Raw genomic sequence first — 14,685 nt, 5'->3', positions numbered from 1 at the left:
CAGCAGGCCAACACTAAAATATTCCAAGTGTTCAGACTCAGCAAAGGAGAAAGCTAACTTAGCAAAAAGGGTCCCAGGCTCTCCTCCTGTGAACAGGAACTCAACTTTGGACAAATTCAACATTTTATAACCTTCACGTCTGACTTCTCTTTAGATCAGTGTCTGGTTACATAACTTTCCAAGGCAATTATCTGAAAAACAGGGACCCATAAATATCATTCACAGAAACAGGCATGATAGGAAGTTACTGAGGTGAAGAATCAAATGGGATTTTCCCTCCCAAACCACAGGGAACTGGCAGTGTGCCACTTTCTTAAAAGAAGGGTAAGGCCTAGTTCCTAATCACCCCATAATTTGCCTGGGAAACAGGAAAGGGACAAGAGAAAAATGAAAACAATAGTTTAGAGGGTAATGTTAACCTTTATATCCCAGGCAGGTCAATGTTGAGAGCCACAGCCGAAGGGGCTCCAGCAAACTTTCAGCTGATGATTGGCTCACAGCGGCCCCAGCAACACCTAGCTGATTGGCTCCTCTGTGGAGATGCTCATTGAGCTGTTTCCCTGCCCTTTCAGACTACCAGCTGATGATTGGCTCACAGCAGCCCCAGCAACATCTAGCAACATCTAGCTGATTGGCTCCTCTGCAGTGATGCTCATTGGGCTGTTTCCCTGCCCTTTCAGACCACGGAGCTGCTCATTGGGGGACTTTTTTGGCTCCGCCCATGCGACCCAGCCAATCGGCCTCAAGAGCAGGAGGATTGTGGGAGGAAGTTGTTGATGGGGTGTGTGGCTTGTGGGAAGCCGGTGGTGGCAGTTGGGCTCTGAGGGTTTTTTCCTGAGGAGCTGTTTTGTTTATCGTGTGTGGTTCTAAAAATAAAGTTAGTTTCTTTTGACAAGTGGCTCCTGAATTGTGCCCAGCCAGACTGCGGCATGTCAAGTTTCATAATTCATGTTCTACCAATCTGTCACCACATCTAGTGTCATTTGAAGGCAGTATCCTTCATTGCCCAACTTCAAAGTTATTGTGACATGGAAATATCTGTATGAAACTATCCATCAGAAAAGGAGTTTCAAATAAAATCCTCACCAAAATGCCCATAGGTCAGAACTTATTTTCCCCCATTTAACAGTTAAGAAAACTCATACAAACAGCTTTGCCCAAGACTAATTAAAGATTAGCCAGTCATTAATTGATAGCATACATGCCATACTTGGATTACTAATTTTCACAGAATGAGAATACAATAAATTATATCTAATAATGCATATCATTAAAATATTTTCTTTTTTATTGAGGATGATTTAGAACATGTCATTTTGAAATACTTAGAACAGGCATTAATTTATAGTTGAAATAGAATAACTTGAGGTTATATGCACTTTATGATGTTCTCTCTTATTGTTTCTTAATAAATTATTCATTTTAACATTTTTAAGATTATCCAATAATTTTAAATTCCTAAGACAGTCAATTTTTTAAAATTATTTTTAGTTGTCAATGGAACCTAATTCCTCACATGTGCTAGCAAGCGATCTGCCACTGAGCCACAATACCAACCCAGACATTCAAATTTATACAGCCTATTAGTATACTAAATACACCATGCTCTGTAGGGGATAGAAATGAAGTAGAAGGTATTTCTAAAAAAAAAAAAAAAAAAAAAAAAAATAACACACTCAAAATACATAAGCACAATCACAAATATAGGAACTTATACCCAACTAACTGCAGTTGTGTATGCTATGTATATGTACATACGCACACACATACACACACACAGAGGTATAGACAGTTCCCTAGCACATCTTTGGGCTCAGAGTTCCTATTCACATTCTTTTAATTCAGAAAGCATTTTTGTTCAAATAAGATACTTCAAATAATTTCACTATGGGAAAGTATGATCCCTTTAATGTGGCAGACCATGAGTTCAAAAGAAAGTACAAAAGGCATGTTTAAGAAGCATTTGAATCATCTTATTCTTAGGGGAAAAACAACACAGCAAACAAAAAAAGCCCAACACTAATTTGTCACTTCACCTTAGGCCTAGACCAGGCTAGAAAGGTTAGAGAAGGTATGATGTCCCTTCTATCATAGATTTTTGCCACTCATTTAGGTCCTGTGTAGAGACTTGTTACAACATAACTTATACTTCCCTCTGATGGACCCCATTAAAGCTAAAGCAGCCTCTCTTCGTTCTATCACTCTTCCCTGGGCCCATCACAAGGCACAATAATGAAGTAATTCTGAGCTCCCTAGCCAGATACCTGGCAGGAATTTAAATGTATCTCTGTCCTCTTCTCCAGTCTCTTGCCAAATGGTCCCAACTTGTCCTCCTAAGCCATCCTTCAATTATGACTATACTTCAGGCCACAAACTACTTCTCAGCTGAGTTGTTACAACCTCCTCCCTGGTGAAGTCCAAGGTTACAGACTGAAGCTAACATAAATGCTTTCACACAAAGTTTATTTTTCATTTATAGATTTTATTAATGCCATTTCCTTTCCTCAGAGTCTATAATGGCTACTTACTACATTAAGAATTAAGAATTTGAACACTCAAAACCTCCTTAATCAAAACACTCTGAACTACCACCTCATATCCTTTTACTTCTCCCACTGCTCTCTCCACCCCTTTGACTTTTTCAGACTCCTTAATTTCATTCTATATTTATCTAGCCATCCCACTTCCTTTAGAATTGTCTCTAAGTAATTTTAAAATATTGTTAAAATTCCATTTTCCTCTTGCCTAAATATAATATCTAAATCTTTTCTACCTCTTTCCATGCCTGTATAAGTTAATATTGTTCAATGCACATACCCTTTACATAGATGTTTAATCTACAAATTCTAAAAGAAGAGAGCCCATAGATGTCTTCTCCCATTTTGTTCTGTCTAGAAACTAGTATAGAATTAAATATATGGGTGGTCTTTAAATTAAAGACAGTGAGAAGAAAAAAGACAGGGGTGAAGGTAGAAGAAAAAGAGGAGGCTGTAACAGAGCACAGCTGTAAAGTCCTTCAGACTATTATTATAAAAAATTAGCCTTGAGTTCTGTTCAAATTGGGGATGAAATGTCTTATCTTACTTAAATCCGTTTTTTATTCTTTATCTTTTGACAATTTCTACAAGAGTAAGGAATTTCTCTAATCCCAGAATGATCAAAAGCATCAATGATTGCCCACAGCTCAATGATCTATTTCCATTATACAAATGCAGGCTTTTGGCATTTTCATCTAAATTTTCAATGATTTTTATGTATAAAAAATAAAAAGAGGCAAGAAGCATATCTGATGTTGAATCACAAGAAATATCATATTACCTTTCAGATTCTATGGGGATCTAAATTCCAATCAAGAAAAGTCAGGTGAGGCAAATCCATCCATTGCTCCCACTCAGCATAAGGACACTGTGCATTAGTGTGCTCAGTGCCTTCCTGCACACCTAAAATGGCTCTTTGGCAGGACTAGGGACAAAGGAAATCTATTTTGAGTCTTTATATATAAGGCTCACTGTCTGGCTGAGTCCAAAACTGTCACTTTGGCTCCTAAAGTCTAACGCTGAAAGCTTACTGAGATAAATATGGACCTTCTCATTCAGGCTGTCAGGAAATGCGTGGATCTATTTTATTTATACCCTTAAAAATGATTTCATTTTGGCTTTCCTTTTTTGAAGAAGTTTCATTCTAGAGCTTAATTTTGCTGACAGCATGCTGTTCCCTAACAAGAAAGAAAAGTGGTTACATATTAAAATCTAGGTACGAATGTACACACACACACAAAAAAAATATATTGCCCCTGCCATTCCTAAGTCCAGCGCCAAAGTCTCTTAGGATATCTTTAATCAATTTTCATGAAAGCTACTTACCCAATGACTGCAATGATTATTTAGTTCAATACTTAATTCTGTCATTTGTCACCCAGTGAGTAAATAGCCGCTTGTCTCCTTGCTGCTTTGATATTTAGTTTCTATTTACTTCTTTTCTTCCATTCTCTTACTTCATACTCATGCTTATTGTTCTTGATGAAAGGACTCAAAAAGAGAGGAAGACTTAACTAAGGGGGATAGATCAAGACACAGTAAATTCCTCATCCTAAACAAACAGGTAAATAAATAGTACATCAACAAAACCCCCTCAGCAACTCCATAATGTGGAGATCTCTGACAATAATATGAATAATATGAATATATTGTTTATATTTATCTTTCTCTGATTGATGCTATCATTTACCATTCTGAATTTTCCACTGACAACAGCATTTCTGCTGGTCTTAACTTACTACTAAAACACAATTCAGGCTTACACCATGTCAGTTATCACTGAGCCAAGAGTAAGATGTCTGTCAAGGGCAAGAGATTAGTGTGTGGCCCCTAGCCATGATTGAGTTCCTGAAGCAAAGAATAAAAAACAGCAGTGTGTCTATCTAGAATACTACCTAGCTTATTTATTTGGCAAAGGGACCCAGGTGTCATGCCAACTCACATATTCACTGTATTCACTGAAATCCATTCTTTGAGGTGGAAGTTGACCCTTATACAGCAATGTTGTTCTGCCATGTGTATCTAGCCAACCACTGTGATTTAAATTCCCCCATGTCCCCAATAACAGCTTTTGATATTTTGGTAACACTAAATCATATGCTAAAATCAGAATGGTTCATGATTGACCTTTTACATTTCCTGTTCCTCTAAATTACTTCTGAGAGTTTCTTCCTACAAAGATGTGCCAACTGTTAAACTAACATGATCAACAAGAAATGAAGAACCTAGCACTAAATACTGTGACAGCAGGTAGAAAACAATTTTTCCTCTTTGTTATCCAGTCATTTACAAAAAATCTGGCATGATAAGACCTAGACTTTGTAAACAACTAAGAAAGCATGTATTTTTTAGAGGATTCATGAGAGCAAGAATTCTTCACGTATGCTTCCCAGAGACCAAAAACTCTTACAAAAAACCAATAGGGATGATTTTCTCAGAATCAGCCTATCAACTATGCTGAGAGATTGGCAAAACCTGATTTCCCCAAAATAGTTGTTTCATTGTAACCTTAGGATCAGGTTCAGCTGAATATAATAGAAAAATCACAAAATATGTATCTTAAACAAGGTAAAAAGTATGTAGTCCAAGTTGTCTGGTCAAGTGATCCATGCACCTATCTTTCTGTGTTACCATTTTCAATACTTGGTTTTCATGCTCAAGGTCACCTCATCACCTATGATATTTCTAGTTCTAGCCATTATATATGAACTTCCATTTTGGCATCAGAAGGAAGCTAGATAGGACAAAAGGTATCCCTATCTTTTAACGGGACTTCCACTTACATATCATAAGCATGAAATGACCAAATTTAGCTTCAAAAGATACTGGTATTAGTCTTTGTTCTAGATGCATTGTCACTTCAAATGTAACCAAAATTATGTTAGCAAGTAAGAAGATGAGAAGACATACTAGAGAAAGTATTCTGCAATCTTGGGAATATCTAGTAACTTGTCACAAGATCTAGAATGCCTATTAAGAAGTCATCCCGTTTTATATTAAGTTGCTTTCTCTCAAAATCTCTGGTAAATGCAAATATATTTCCTAGAATGTGGTAAAGCGTTATCATATTAGGACTCATTCACATATTATCTCAAACTAATTCATGAGATTAACTTTTTCTCTGAAGAATGAAACCATAAGAGAACCAAAAACACTCATGGAAAAACAAATAAAGGATACATGAGGGAAAGCATCTAGAGGATCTGTGGAATCAAGATACTACACATCAAAAGGCTGATGGTGCAGGGTGCAGTGGCACACATCTGTAATCTCAGCAGCTTGGGAGGCTGAGGCAAGAGGATCACAAGTTCAAAGCCAGCCTCAGCAATTTAGTGAGGCCCTGTATCTAAATTTTTAAAAATGTTTAAAAAGGCCTGGGGATGTTGCTCAGTGGTTAAATACCCCTGGCTTCAATTTCTGCTACCAAAAAAAAAAAAAAAAAAAAACAGTGTAGGAAGCAAATTAAAAACAATTTGCAGGCTTCATGGTTTTGCTGTAGACTGATCCCACATGTATAGATGAAACAATGGTATGGACTTGTTATAGTTGAGAGATTATCCCCAAAAATATTATAGGACAAAGTAAACAACTCCATTTACTGCTATCTTTTACAAGGTTTTTATCTGTTTTTCATTTTTATCAGCAAAGAAGGGAAATGGCACTAAGAGATTTGGAACTAGTTGAGAAAAGAGAAAACCCCCATCTAAATTACCATAGCTCTTGCTCTTGTATCAAAATAGAGCATCATTTTGAAAAAAGTAAAGGGAAAAAATTTTTCTCTTTAAATTTTCTTGTTATATTTTGTAGTAAGGCCTTTATAAAATGATATTATTCTCTAAAGAGGATTTTTTGACAGAGTTAAATTGACTAGGAAAAAGTTCATGTTCTACATTGTGTGGAATCAAAATGTGTCTAGCAGAGTAAATTTCATTACATATCATACACAGAGCAGATGTGAGAGTGTGAGTCCAGAAAAAACAAGTTTTATTTTACTGTCACCCAGGGAAATTTCCCTTTTCTTTAAAGTAGCCAATAACCCACACTTATTTTTCTAAATCATAATCTTTTGTACCATCAGTGAATCCTATCAGTCATCCCAGTGAATATGGCTTTGGGGATATAAAAGGTTGTAACCAATTTATGGACTAATCCCAAGAACAAAAACCTTTATATTCAGAGAAACTATGGTGACTATTTAGGACACCAGAGAAAAAAATGAAGAAAAACATTTATTAGTTTGAAACTTGTTCAGTCTTCAGGCCAACTAACACAAACTCCCTACAGCACATTCATTGTGGACATTAAATAAATATTAACCAACATTCCCCTATGTTTTGACCCAGAATTACATTTTGGCATCTTAAGAATGAGCCTGCTTCAAGTACTGAGAGATTGCTTCACAGAAACTCTACTTGTCTTGATATTCAGTCCACAGTTTTTTCACTCTAAAACTTGTTTTTACCAATGCCTACATTTTATTAGTGAACCAGTTCTTCTCTGTGAATTCATGGAAAGTTGTACAGAAAAGAGAGTTGTTTTTTTTTTTTTTTTCATTTGACGCCAATACTATAGTTGTCATAAATATTTTGACTTCAGGGAGCTGGAGCAGGGGAGGGAATGCTATGTTTTAGCTTCTTTCCAAGGACCCCAAACCTGTGCCCATTCAGTTTTCTTCTAAGATGATAATTAAGTGGTCTGCAGGAACAGAAAAACACCTCAGACCACAGAAAATTTAAATTTATCTTTCATCAGACATTTAATTATTTCTGTCTAGGTGTCTAATTACACATGCCAAAGCACATTGTTTTCAAAAATAGAGCAACTCAACATCTCATAACTTTTCTTACACATTTCTCTACTCTTCACACCCTGTTCCAAAGTGCTCATTTGGAGCCTGTGTTATTCATGAAAAAAGGGCTCTATTTCATTTCATGGAATGTCATGTCTAAGAGATCATATTTTTATATGTAAAAAGTTTAGATGTATTTCATTCTATGTAATCATTGAAAAATGATCAATCCCACCTGAGAGTCACATTCCTACCCAACAACAGAATTGGCCTTTGTCTCTTTCTATCCAACTAGGAGAATAAGATTTCCATACTAACACAGAAAATATCATCTCAGAATTTTTTGTAATACAAAGCTTAAGATCAATAGACTGACTGTGCTCCCTACTGGTAAAATCAAGAGCTACAGCCAGTATAAAAAATGTACTTGGCAAATACCTTATAGAACTAAGAATTAAACTTTTCTTTGCCATGCCCAGAAGCAGAATATCTTGTAGCCTGAGTGCAAAAATTACACAAAAATTTTATTTCTTAGCTTCAGAGCAGAAGCAAATAAAGTCAGAGCAGCTCCAGGGTCAAGCTGAATATGGCTTCATAAACTAGTGCCATTTGACATCATTGTCAGTATTACTAGCTACTTTCTGTGCTGGCCAAATCATATCTAAATATTCCTTGGTCTGCTGGTTCTCACTTTGTAGTCTATATCAGAAGTTCCTAGGGTGACTTCTAAAAGTTTTTGTCTTGCCAGGCAAGGTGGCACATGTCTGTAATCCCAGTAACTCAAAAGACTAAAGCAGGAAGATCACAAGTTTGAAGCCAGCCTCGGCAGCTTAGTGAAACCCTGTCTGAAAATAAAGAGTAAAAAGGAATGTGGATGTAGCTCAGTGATAAATCACCCCTGGATTCAATCCCCAGTACCAAAAAAATATATACAGTCTTGTTTATGGTCTGGGAATTCAGATTCTGCAGCTTTGGAATGAAGCCCTGGAATTTGCATTTCATCAATTTTCTCTCTCCTGGTGATTCTGATGCAAGTAGCCCAAGGATACATTCTGAATAACACTGGTATGTTTTATAAAACATGCTAATACTATAGACAGAACAATTAATATTATGTAAGCAACACCATTGTCAGAACTATGATCTCCTTGGTGGTACTACATGAAAGCCTATGATTTTATTGTTCTCATCCTTGTCACCTCAGCTGGAAATTATAGATAATATAATTCCTTGCCATCTCAGCCTCCATCTGTCTTACTGGCTCCTGTTTGGCACCTGAGAAAAGGAGAGCATTTTAAATGAATAATAATAGTATTTAATGTTTATTGAGCGCTTACTATTGGCCTAATATGGAGTTTTTCTTGTATTATCTAATTTAATCCTTATAGAAATCCCATAGATAAGGGGAGGACTATATTCCTATTTTATAAATGAAGAAACTGAGATATTGTTCAAGGTCGTATGCCCTGGTAAGTGGCAGAGCTAAGACACCAGAACCAGCTCTCTGGCTCTAGAACCAGAGCAGTGTATAACTGCTATATTATAGTAACTATATTTCCAAGGGGAAATAGTAGCTTTTTTCTTGGTAACTATATTATTTTCACTAAATTCACTAAGGTACAAAATTATTGTAAGAATTTTTAAAAAAACATATAAAAGTATATTTGTTTATCAGTGGCTTACTTGACCAAATTCAGTTTCCCTGAAGGGTACATGATCATAGTAAAAACCACTACAATGCTTTTATGATGATTTTTGTATTCCCTGCTAATTCATTGTCTCACTTAAGAGAATTGGAAACTGAGACATTAATGCAACTTTTCCACAGTTACCAAGGAGTCTATCATGGCAACATAGTAAGACCACTACTTATCCTCCATGCTGCCTGCCTCTAGTCCCTGTGTGCTACCCACTCAATGTCTTTGCCTACTGGATTGATTTGAGTAACATAATATCCATAGCCCTGGAATGGCCATGTGTGAAGGATATGAAAGAATAAGCTATGTGTTTAGCAAGATTGGCATGGTTTTTGGAAATGATGCTAGTGCCCAAAAGACAATGAACATAATTGAAGACGTTATCTTAAACAAATGAGGTGTTTTTATTTACAGATGTTATAATAAATCTCCCTTTGAACTTTACCTGGCATTTAGATATATCAGGTCTTAAATGGCAGAACTTCAATTACTTCTCCGACTTTATAACCTGCTTTTAAACATTATTATTTTCTCCCTTATAGCAATGTGGACACAATGTTTTTGTTTTTTTTTTTTCTCGTGCCTTCTACAAAAACAATTAATGAGCCCAACTATGTGTAATACATTCTAGTTGCAACTGTGAAAGAAAAAGTTCACCAGTAGCTAGCAAACTAAAATGTTCATTAACAACTGTAAGTTCCATTTTGAATTTATCAGAGACCCAGAGCAACTTATAACAGGGTACTGCATTTTAGCCATAGCTAGATAAATTAGGTTGCAACACACTATGAAACATTACATAAGATTAACATGACCTAGTATAAAAAATCTTTAAGAGGAATTGTTAAAGGATGGTAGGAAGCTGCAAAATAGCTAGTAAAATATAATAATAGCTAACCAGGTGAGCTTTCTGGAATGGCAAAGTGAGGACCTCAATAAATCATTCCTCCATAGAAGCAAGAAAATACATGTTAAATTATAAAAACTAACATTTTTAGAAATCTGGAAATTAACAAAAGATATAAAGCAATTGGAAAAACATTTATACAAGAAAAACTACTGAACTTCTATAATAGTACATTAGGGCATTTTTGGCCTATTCCCATGTTCTCCTCGGTTCCACAGACACCTTAATAGCAGGCAGACTCACAATCATAGTAGCTGTGAAAAACAGCAGCCTTACAGCCACCAGAGTGGGCTGATTAGGTTTAAAATTCCTCAAAAAGTTCCACCCCCAGAGTATTGTCACTATTTGACCTGTCTCATAATTCCCTGGGAAAAATCACACTTACAGAGTGTTTTAATTATTTGACTTGACTCGGAGCTTTCTGCATAAGAAAATTCCATCTGTACTGCAATTGTCAAAAACAATCAGCTGCAGTTGTTTAATATGACAGCTACCTGAATTTACCAAAAAAAATATATATATTAAAAGAAATATCTAGATGTCCATAGTGGTATTTAAAGAGCTCTCATGTTTCTAGGGATCTAGAAAGTCACATGCATGTGCAGAGCTGTGTACATGCCCATGAAAGATCTGAGACCATTAATTTCCCATATCTGGCTAATCTTAAAGTTCTATGCAAGCTAAAGTGAAGGTTAAGGAGGAGTTATAAACCTCCTGTCTGAAGGTCAAAGGTGTTCCCCAAATGGCAAAGAGCCCCCTCCTCACTGGCAAAGAGAAGAAAAATTGTTTTGAGATCATTAAACTAAATGATCAGAGACTTATACTCCTCATACTACAGGCAATATAAACCTTATAGAATTAGTCCTGAAAAGTCACTAAAAAAGTCAACAAACAGATCAACAACAGCAGGAAATCCTGGGGACTGGGGAGGTGACTTAGGTATCAAATATATTATCTATAATTTCCAGTTTTCAAATTGTTCTGTAAAGGGTAATAATGAGTGTAATGCATTCCATTATTGTCAAGTATGTAAAAAATTAAAAAATAAAAAAAATAGATATAATTTTATATAAGACAAATAAAGACACCAGGAAGTATTACCCTTATATAGGTTAAGGAGATCAGTCAATAGAAACTCCCTATAGAAGCTCAGGAACTGATTTATTAAACAATGACTCAAAGCAGCTTCATAAATATGTTCAGTAAACAAAAGAAAACCATGTCTGAAGAATTAAAGAAGTTGGGTGTGGTGGTGCACTCTTGTTATCCCAGCAACTCGGGAGGCTGAGGCAGGAGGATAGAGTTCAAAGCCAGCCTCAGCAACTTAGCAAGGCCCTAGGCAACTGAGTAAGACTCTGTCTCTAAAATAAAAATATGAAGAAAAATACAAAATATGGCTAGGGGTGTGGCTCAGTGGTCAAGTGTCCCTGAGTTTGATCCCTGATCCCCCCCCCACAAAAAAAAAAGAATTAAAGAAAAATATGACAGTGAAATCTCACCAAATAACAGAATATCAATAAAATATAGAAGTTTTAAAAGATCCAAATATAAATTACAGAGTTGAAAAGTACAATATTGAAATGAAAACTTCACTAGAAGAGTTCAACAGCAGATTTGAGCTGACATAAGAAGCAGATAATCCAAAGACAGGTTATGTGAGATCATCCAATTTGAGTAACAGAAAGTAAAAAGAATGGCTGGGCATGCACACATAGAATCTCAGCAATTCGGGAGTCTGAGGCCAGAGGATTACAAGTTCAAGGTCAACCCTGGCAACAGAGCAACTTAGCAAAATTCTCTCTTGAATTAAAAAACAAAAAGGACTGGGGACGTAGCTCAGTAAATAAATAAATTAATAAATAATAAAATAAAAAAAAGTATTAGAAAAATTAACAAAACCCCAGAGACCTGTAGGATACCATTAAGAATACCAATGTATGTATGATGGGAGTTCCAAAAATGCAAGAAAGAGGGTAATGAACCAGAAAGAATATTTGGAGAAATAATAGCCAAAAACTTCACAAATTTCATGAGAGAACTTTGATTTACATATCCCAAAAGCTCAATAAAAACACCAAATAGGATGAATGAAAGAATATCTATGCCTAGACAGATCATAGTCAAACTGTTGAAAGACAGAAACAAGGGCTGGGGTTGTGGCGTGCGTGAGGCACTGAGTTCAATCCCCAGTACCACATAAAAAATAAATAAAATAAATGCATTCTTTCCATCTACAACTAAAAACATAAAACAAGAAAAGGAAGACAGAAACAAAGAGAGTTCTTAAAGAAGAAAGAAGAAAGCAATTTACCAGATACAAGGGATCCTCAGTAAGATTAAGAGCAGAAATATCATCAGAAAACATGGAGGCCAGAGTTGATTGAGATGACATAGGAGACCCTCATTGTTATGCAAAATTACATATAAGATGATGTGAGGGGGAAGAAAAAAAGAGAGAAATGTGTCACAGTAGATTGGGTAGAAAGAGGTGATGGGAGGAGAGAGGGGGATAGGAAGGGTAGCAGAATACAATAGACACTAGTATGGCCCTATGTATAAACGTGGCTGTATAATCAATGTGATCCTGCAATCTGTACACGTGGAAAAATAAGATTATGTACGCCATTTGAATCAAATGTATGATATGTCAAGATCATTGTAATGTTGAGCAACTAATAAAAAATTAAAAATAAATGAAATTAAAAAATAAAAATAAATTTAAAAAAGAATTCCTTATTTGACAACACTATCTTTCAAAACTGAAAGAGAAATTAACACATTCCCAGATGAACAAAAACTGAAACCATTTTTTAAATAGCAAACTTGACATGTAAGAAATATGAACCTGGCATAGTTTTCCTATTTACATTATATGAATAGACCACAGTGAATTCAACATTGTGCATATCCACAAGAATGGGGTCCTAACTAGAATAAGATATACCCCATGCTTGTATGATTATATCAAAATGTGCTGGAAAAAAATTTGTCAATCAAGAATTCCTTCAGTACTACTTTGAACCACATTGTTTTAATGTGCTAATTATATTCCCTAGAGCAATCATTGAAAAAAATAACTCAAAAGATACATAATAAAAGGCCAATAAAATGTAACTAAAACAAGAACAAAGTAATTAAAATAACACACTAAAAATACCTATTTTTCACAAAAGAAGACAGTAATGGTAGAAAAGAGGTCAAAAAAGTATAAGACATACAGAAAACAAGTATAAAAATGCCAGGAGCCAGTCCTTCATTATTAGCAATTACATTAAATATTATACATGGAGTAAAATCTCCAAATGAGAGACATATCAAGAGAATAGATAAAAGCAAATGTGATTCAACTATATACCCTCTTCAAGAGACACATTTTATATTCAAATACCCAAATAGATTGAAAGTAAAAGAAAGAAAAGTACACAAACAGTATATGCTAAAAGATATACAAACAGTAACCAAAAGAAGGCTAGAGTAGACTGGGTGCAGTGGCACATGCCTATAATCCCTGTGGCTCAGGAGGCTGAGGCAGGAGGATTGTAAATTCAAAAGCCAGCCTCAGTAATTTAGCGAGGCCCTAAGCAAATTAACAAGATCCTGTCTCAAAATAAAACACTAAAAACAGCCTGGGGATGTGGCTGAGTGGTTATGCATCCCTGGGTTCAATCCCCAGTACAAAAAATTTTGAAAAATTTTTAAAAAGGCTTAAGTAACTATAATAATAGTGAACAAAATAGACTTTAAGACCAAAAAAATGTTTTTAGAAACAAATAGTTACATCTTATAATGATAAAAGGGTCAACTCAATAAGAAAATATAAAACAAAAAAGCCTTAGAATACATGAAGTTAAGAAAATTGAAGGTAGAAATAGATAATGCAACAATAATATATATTTTAATACCCCACATTCAACAGCAGGCATAGAAAGTAGGCAGAAGATCAATAATACTAGAACATAAGAAACTAACAATCTAACAAAAATCTATAGAACACTCTGCCTAACCGAAGCAGAATATAAATTTTATCAAGAACATTGTGCAGGAAAACTTATGTAGGCTATAAAACAAGTGTTAGTAAATTTAAAAAGAGTAAAATTATATGAAGTCTGTCATGTGGCCAAAATGGTATTATATTAGAACAAAAGAAAGATGACAACAAGGAGGAAATATAACAACACATTTCTAAAAACCTCATAGGTCAAGGAAGAAACTCCAAGAGAAACTAGGAAGTCCTTTTATCTGAATTGAAACAAAATCACACAAATCAAAATGCACTGGATATAGCCAAAGTAACAGTTGAGAAATTTATCCCTCTAAATGCCTATGATTAAAAAGATCTCAAGGGCTGGAGTTGTAGCTTAGTGGTAGAGTGCTTACCTCGCATATGGAAGGGATTGGATTTGATCCTCAGCGACACCTAAAAATAAAATATTGGGTCCATCTACAACTAAAAAATATATTTTTTTAAAAAATCTCAAATCAATAATATAAATTTCTACCTTAAGAAAGTAGAAAATAAAGGGCAAATTAAATACAAAGGATATTAAAATGATTAGTGTGGAACTAATTGCCTTAGAGAATAGAAAAACAAAGAAAATCAATAAAACCAAAGTTGATTCCTTGAAAAGGTCAACAAAATTGATAAATCTATCTAGGCTGACAAAAGGGTGGAGGAAGAAACCTCAAATTAATGAATTATGAATGAAAGAACAGACATCACTATCAAACTTAGAGTAACAATAGCATTATAAGGGA

This window comes from Callospermophilus lateralis, chromosome X (assembly GCF_048772815.1).
Source record: "Callospermophilus lateralis isolate mCalLat2 chromosome X, mCalLat2.hap1, whole genome shotgun sequence".
In the NCBI taxonomy this organism is placed as follows: domain Eukaryota; kingdom Metazoa; phylum Chordata; class Mammalia; order Rodentia; family Sciuridae; genus Callospermophilus; species Callospermophilus lateralis.
This window is presented reverse-complemented; position numbering follows the sequence as displayed.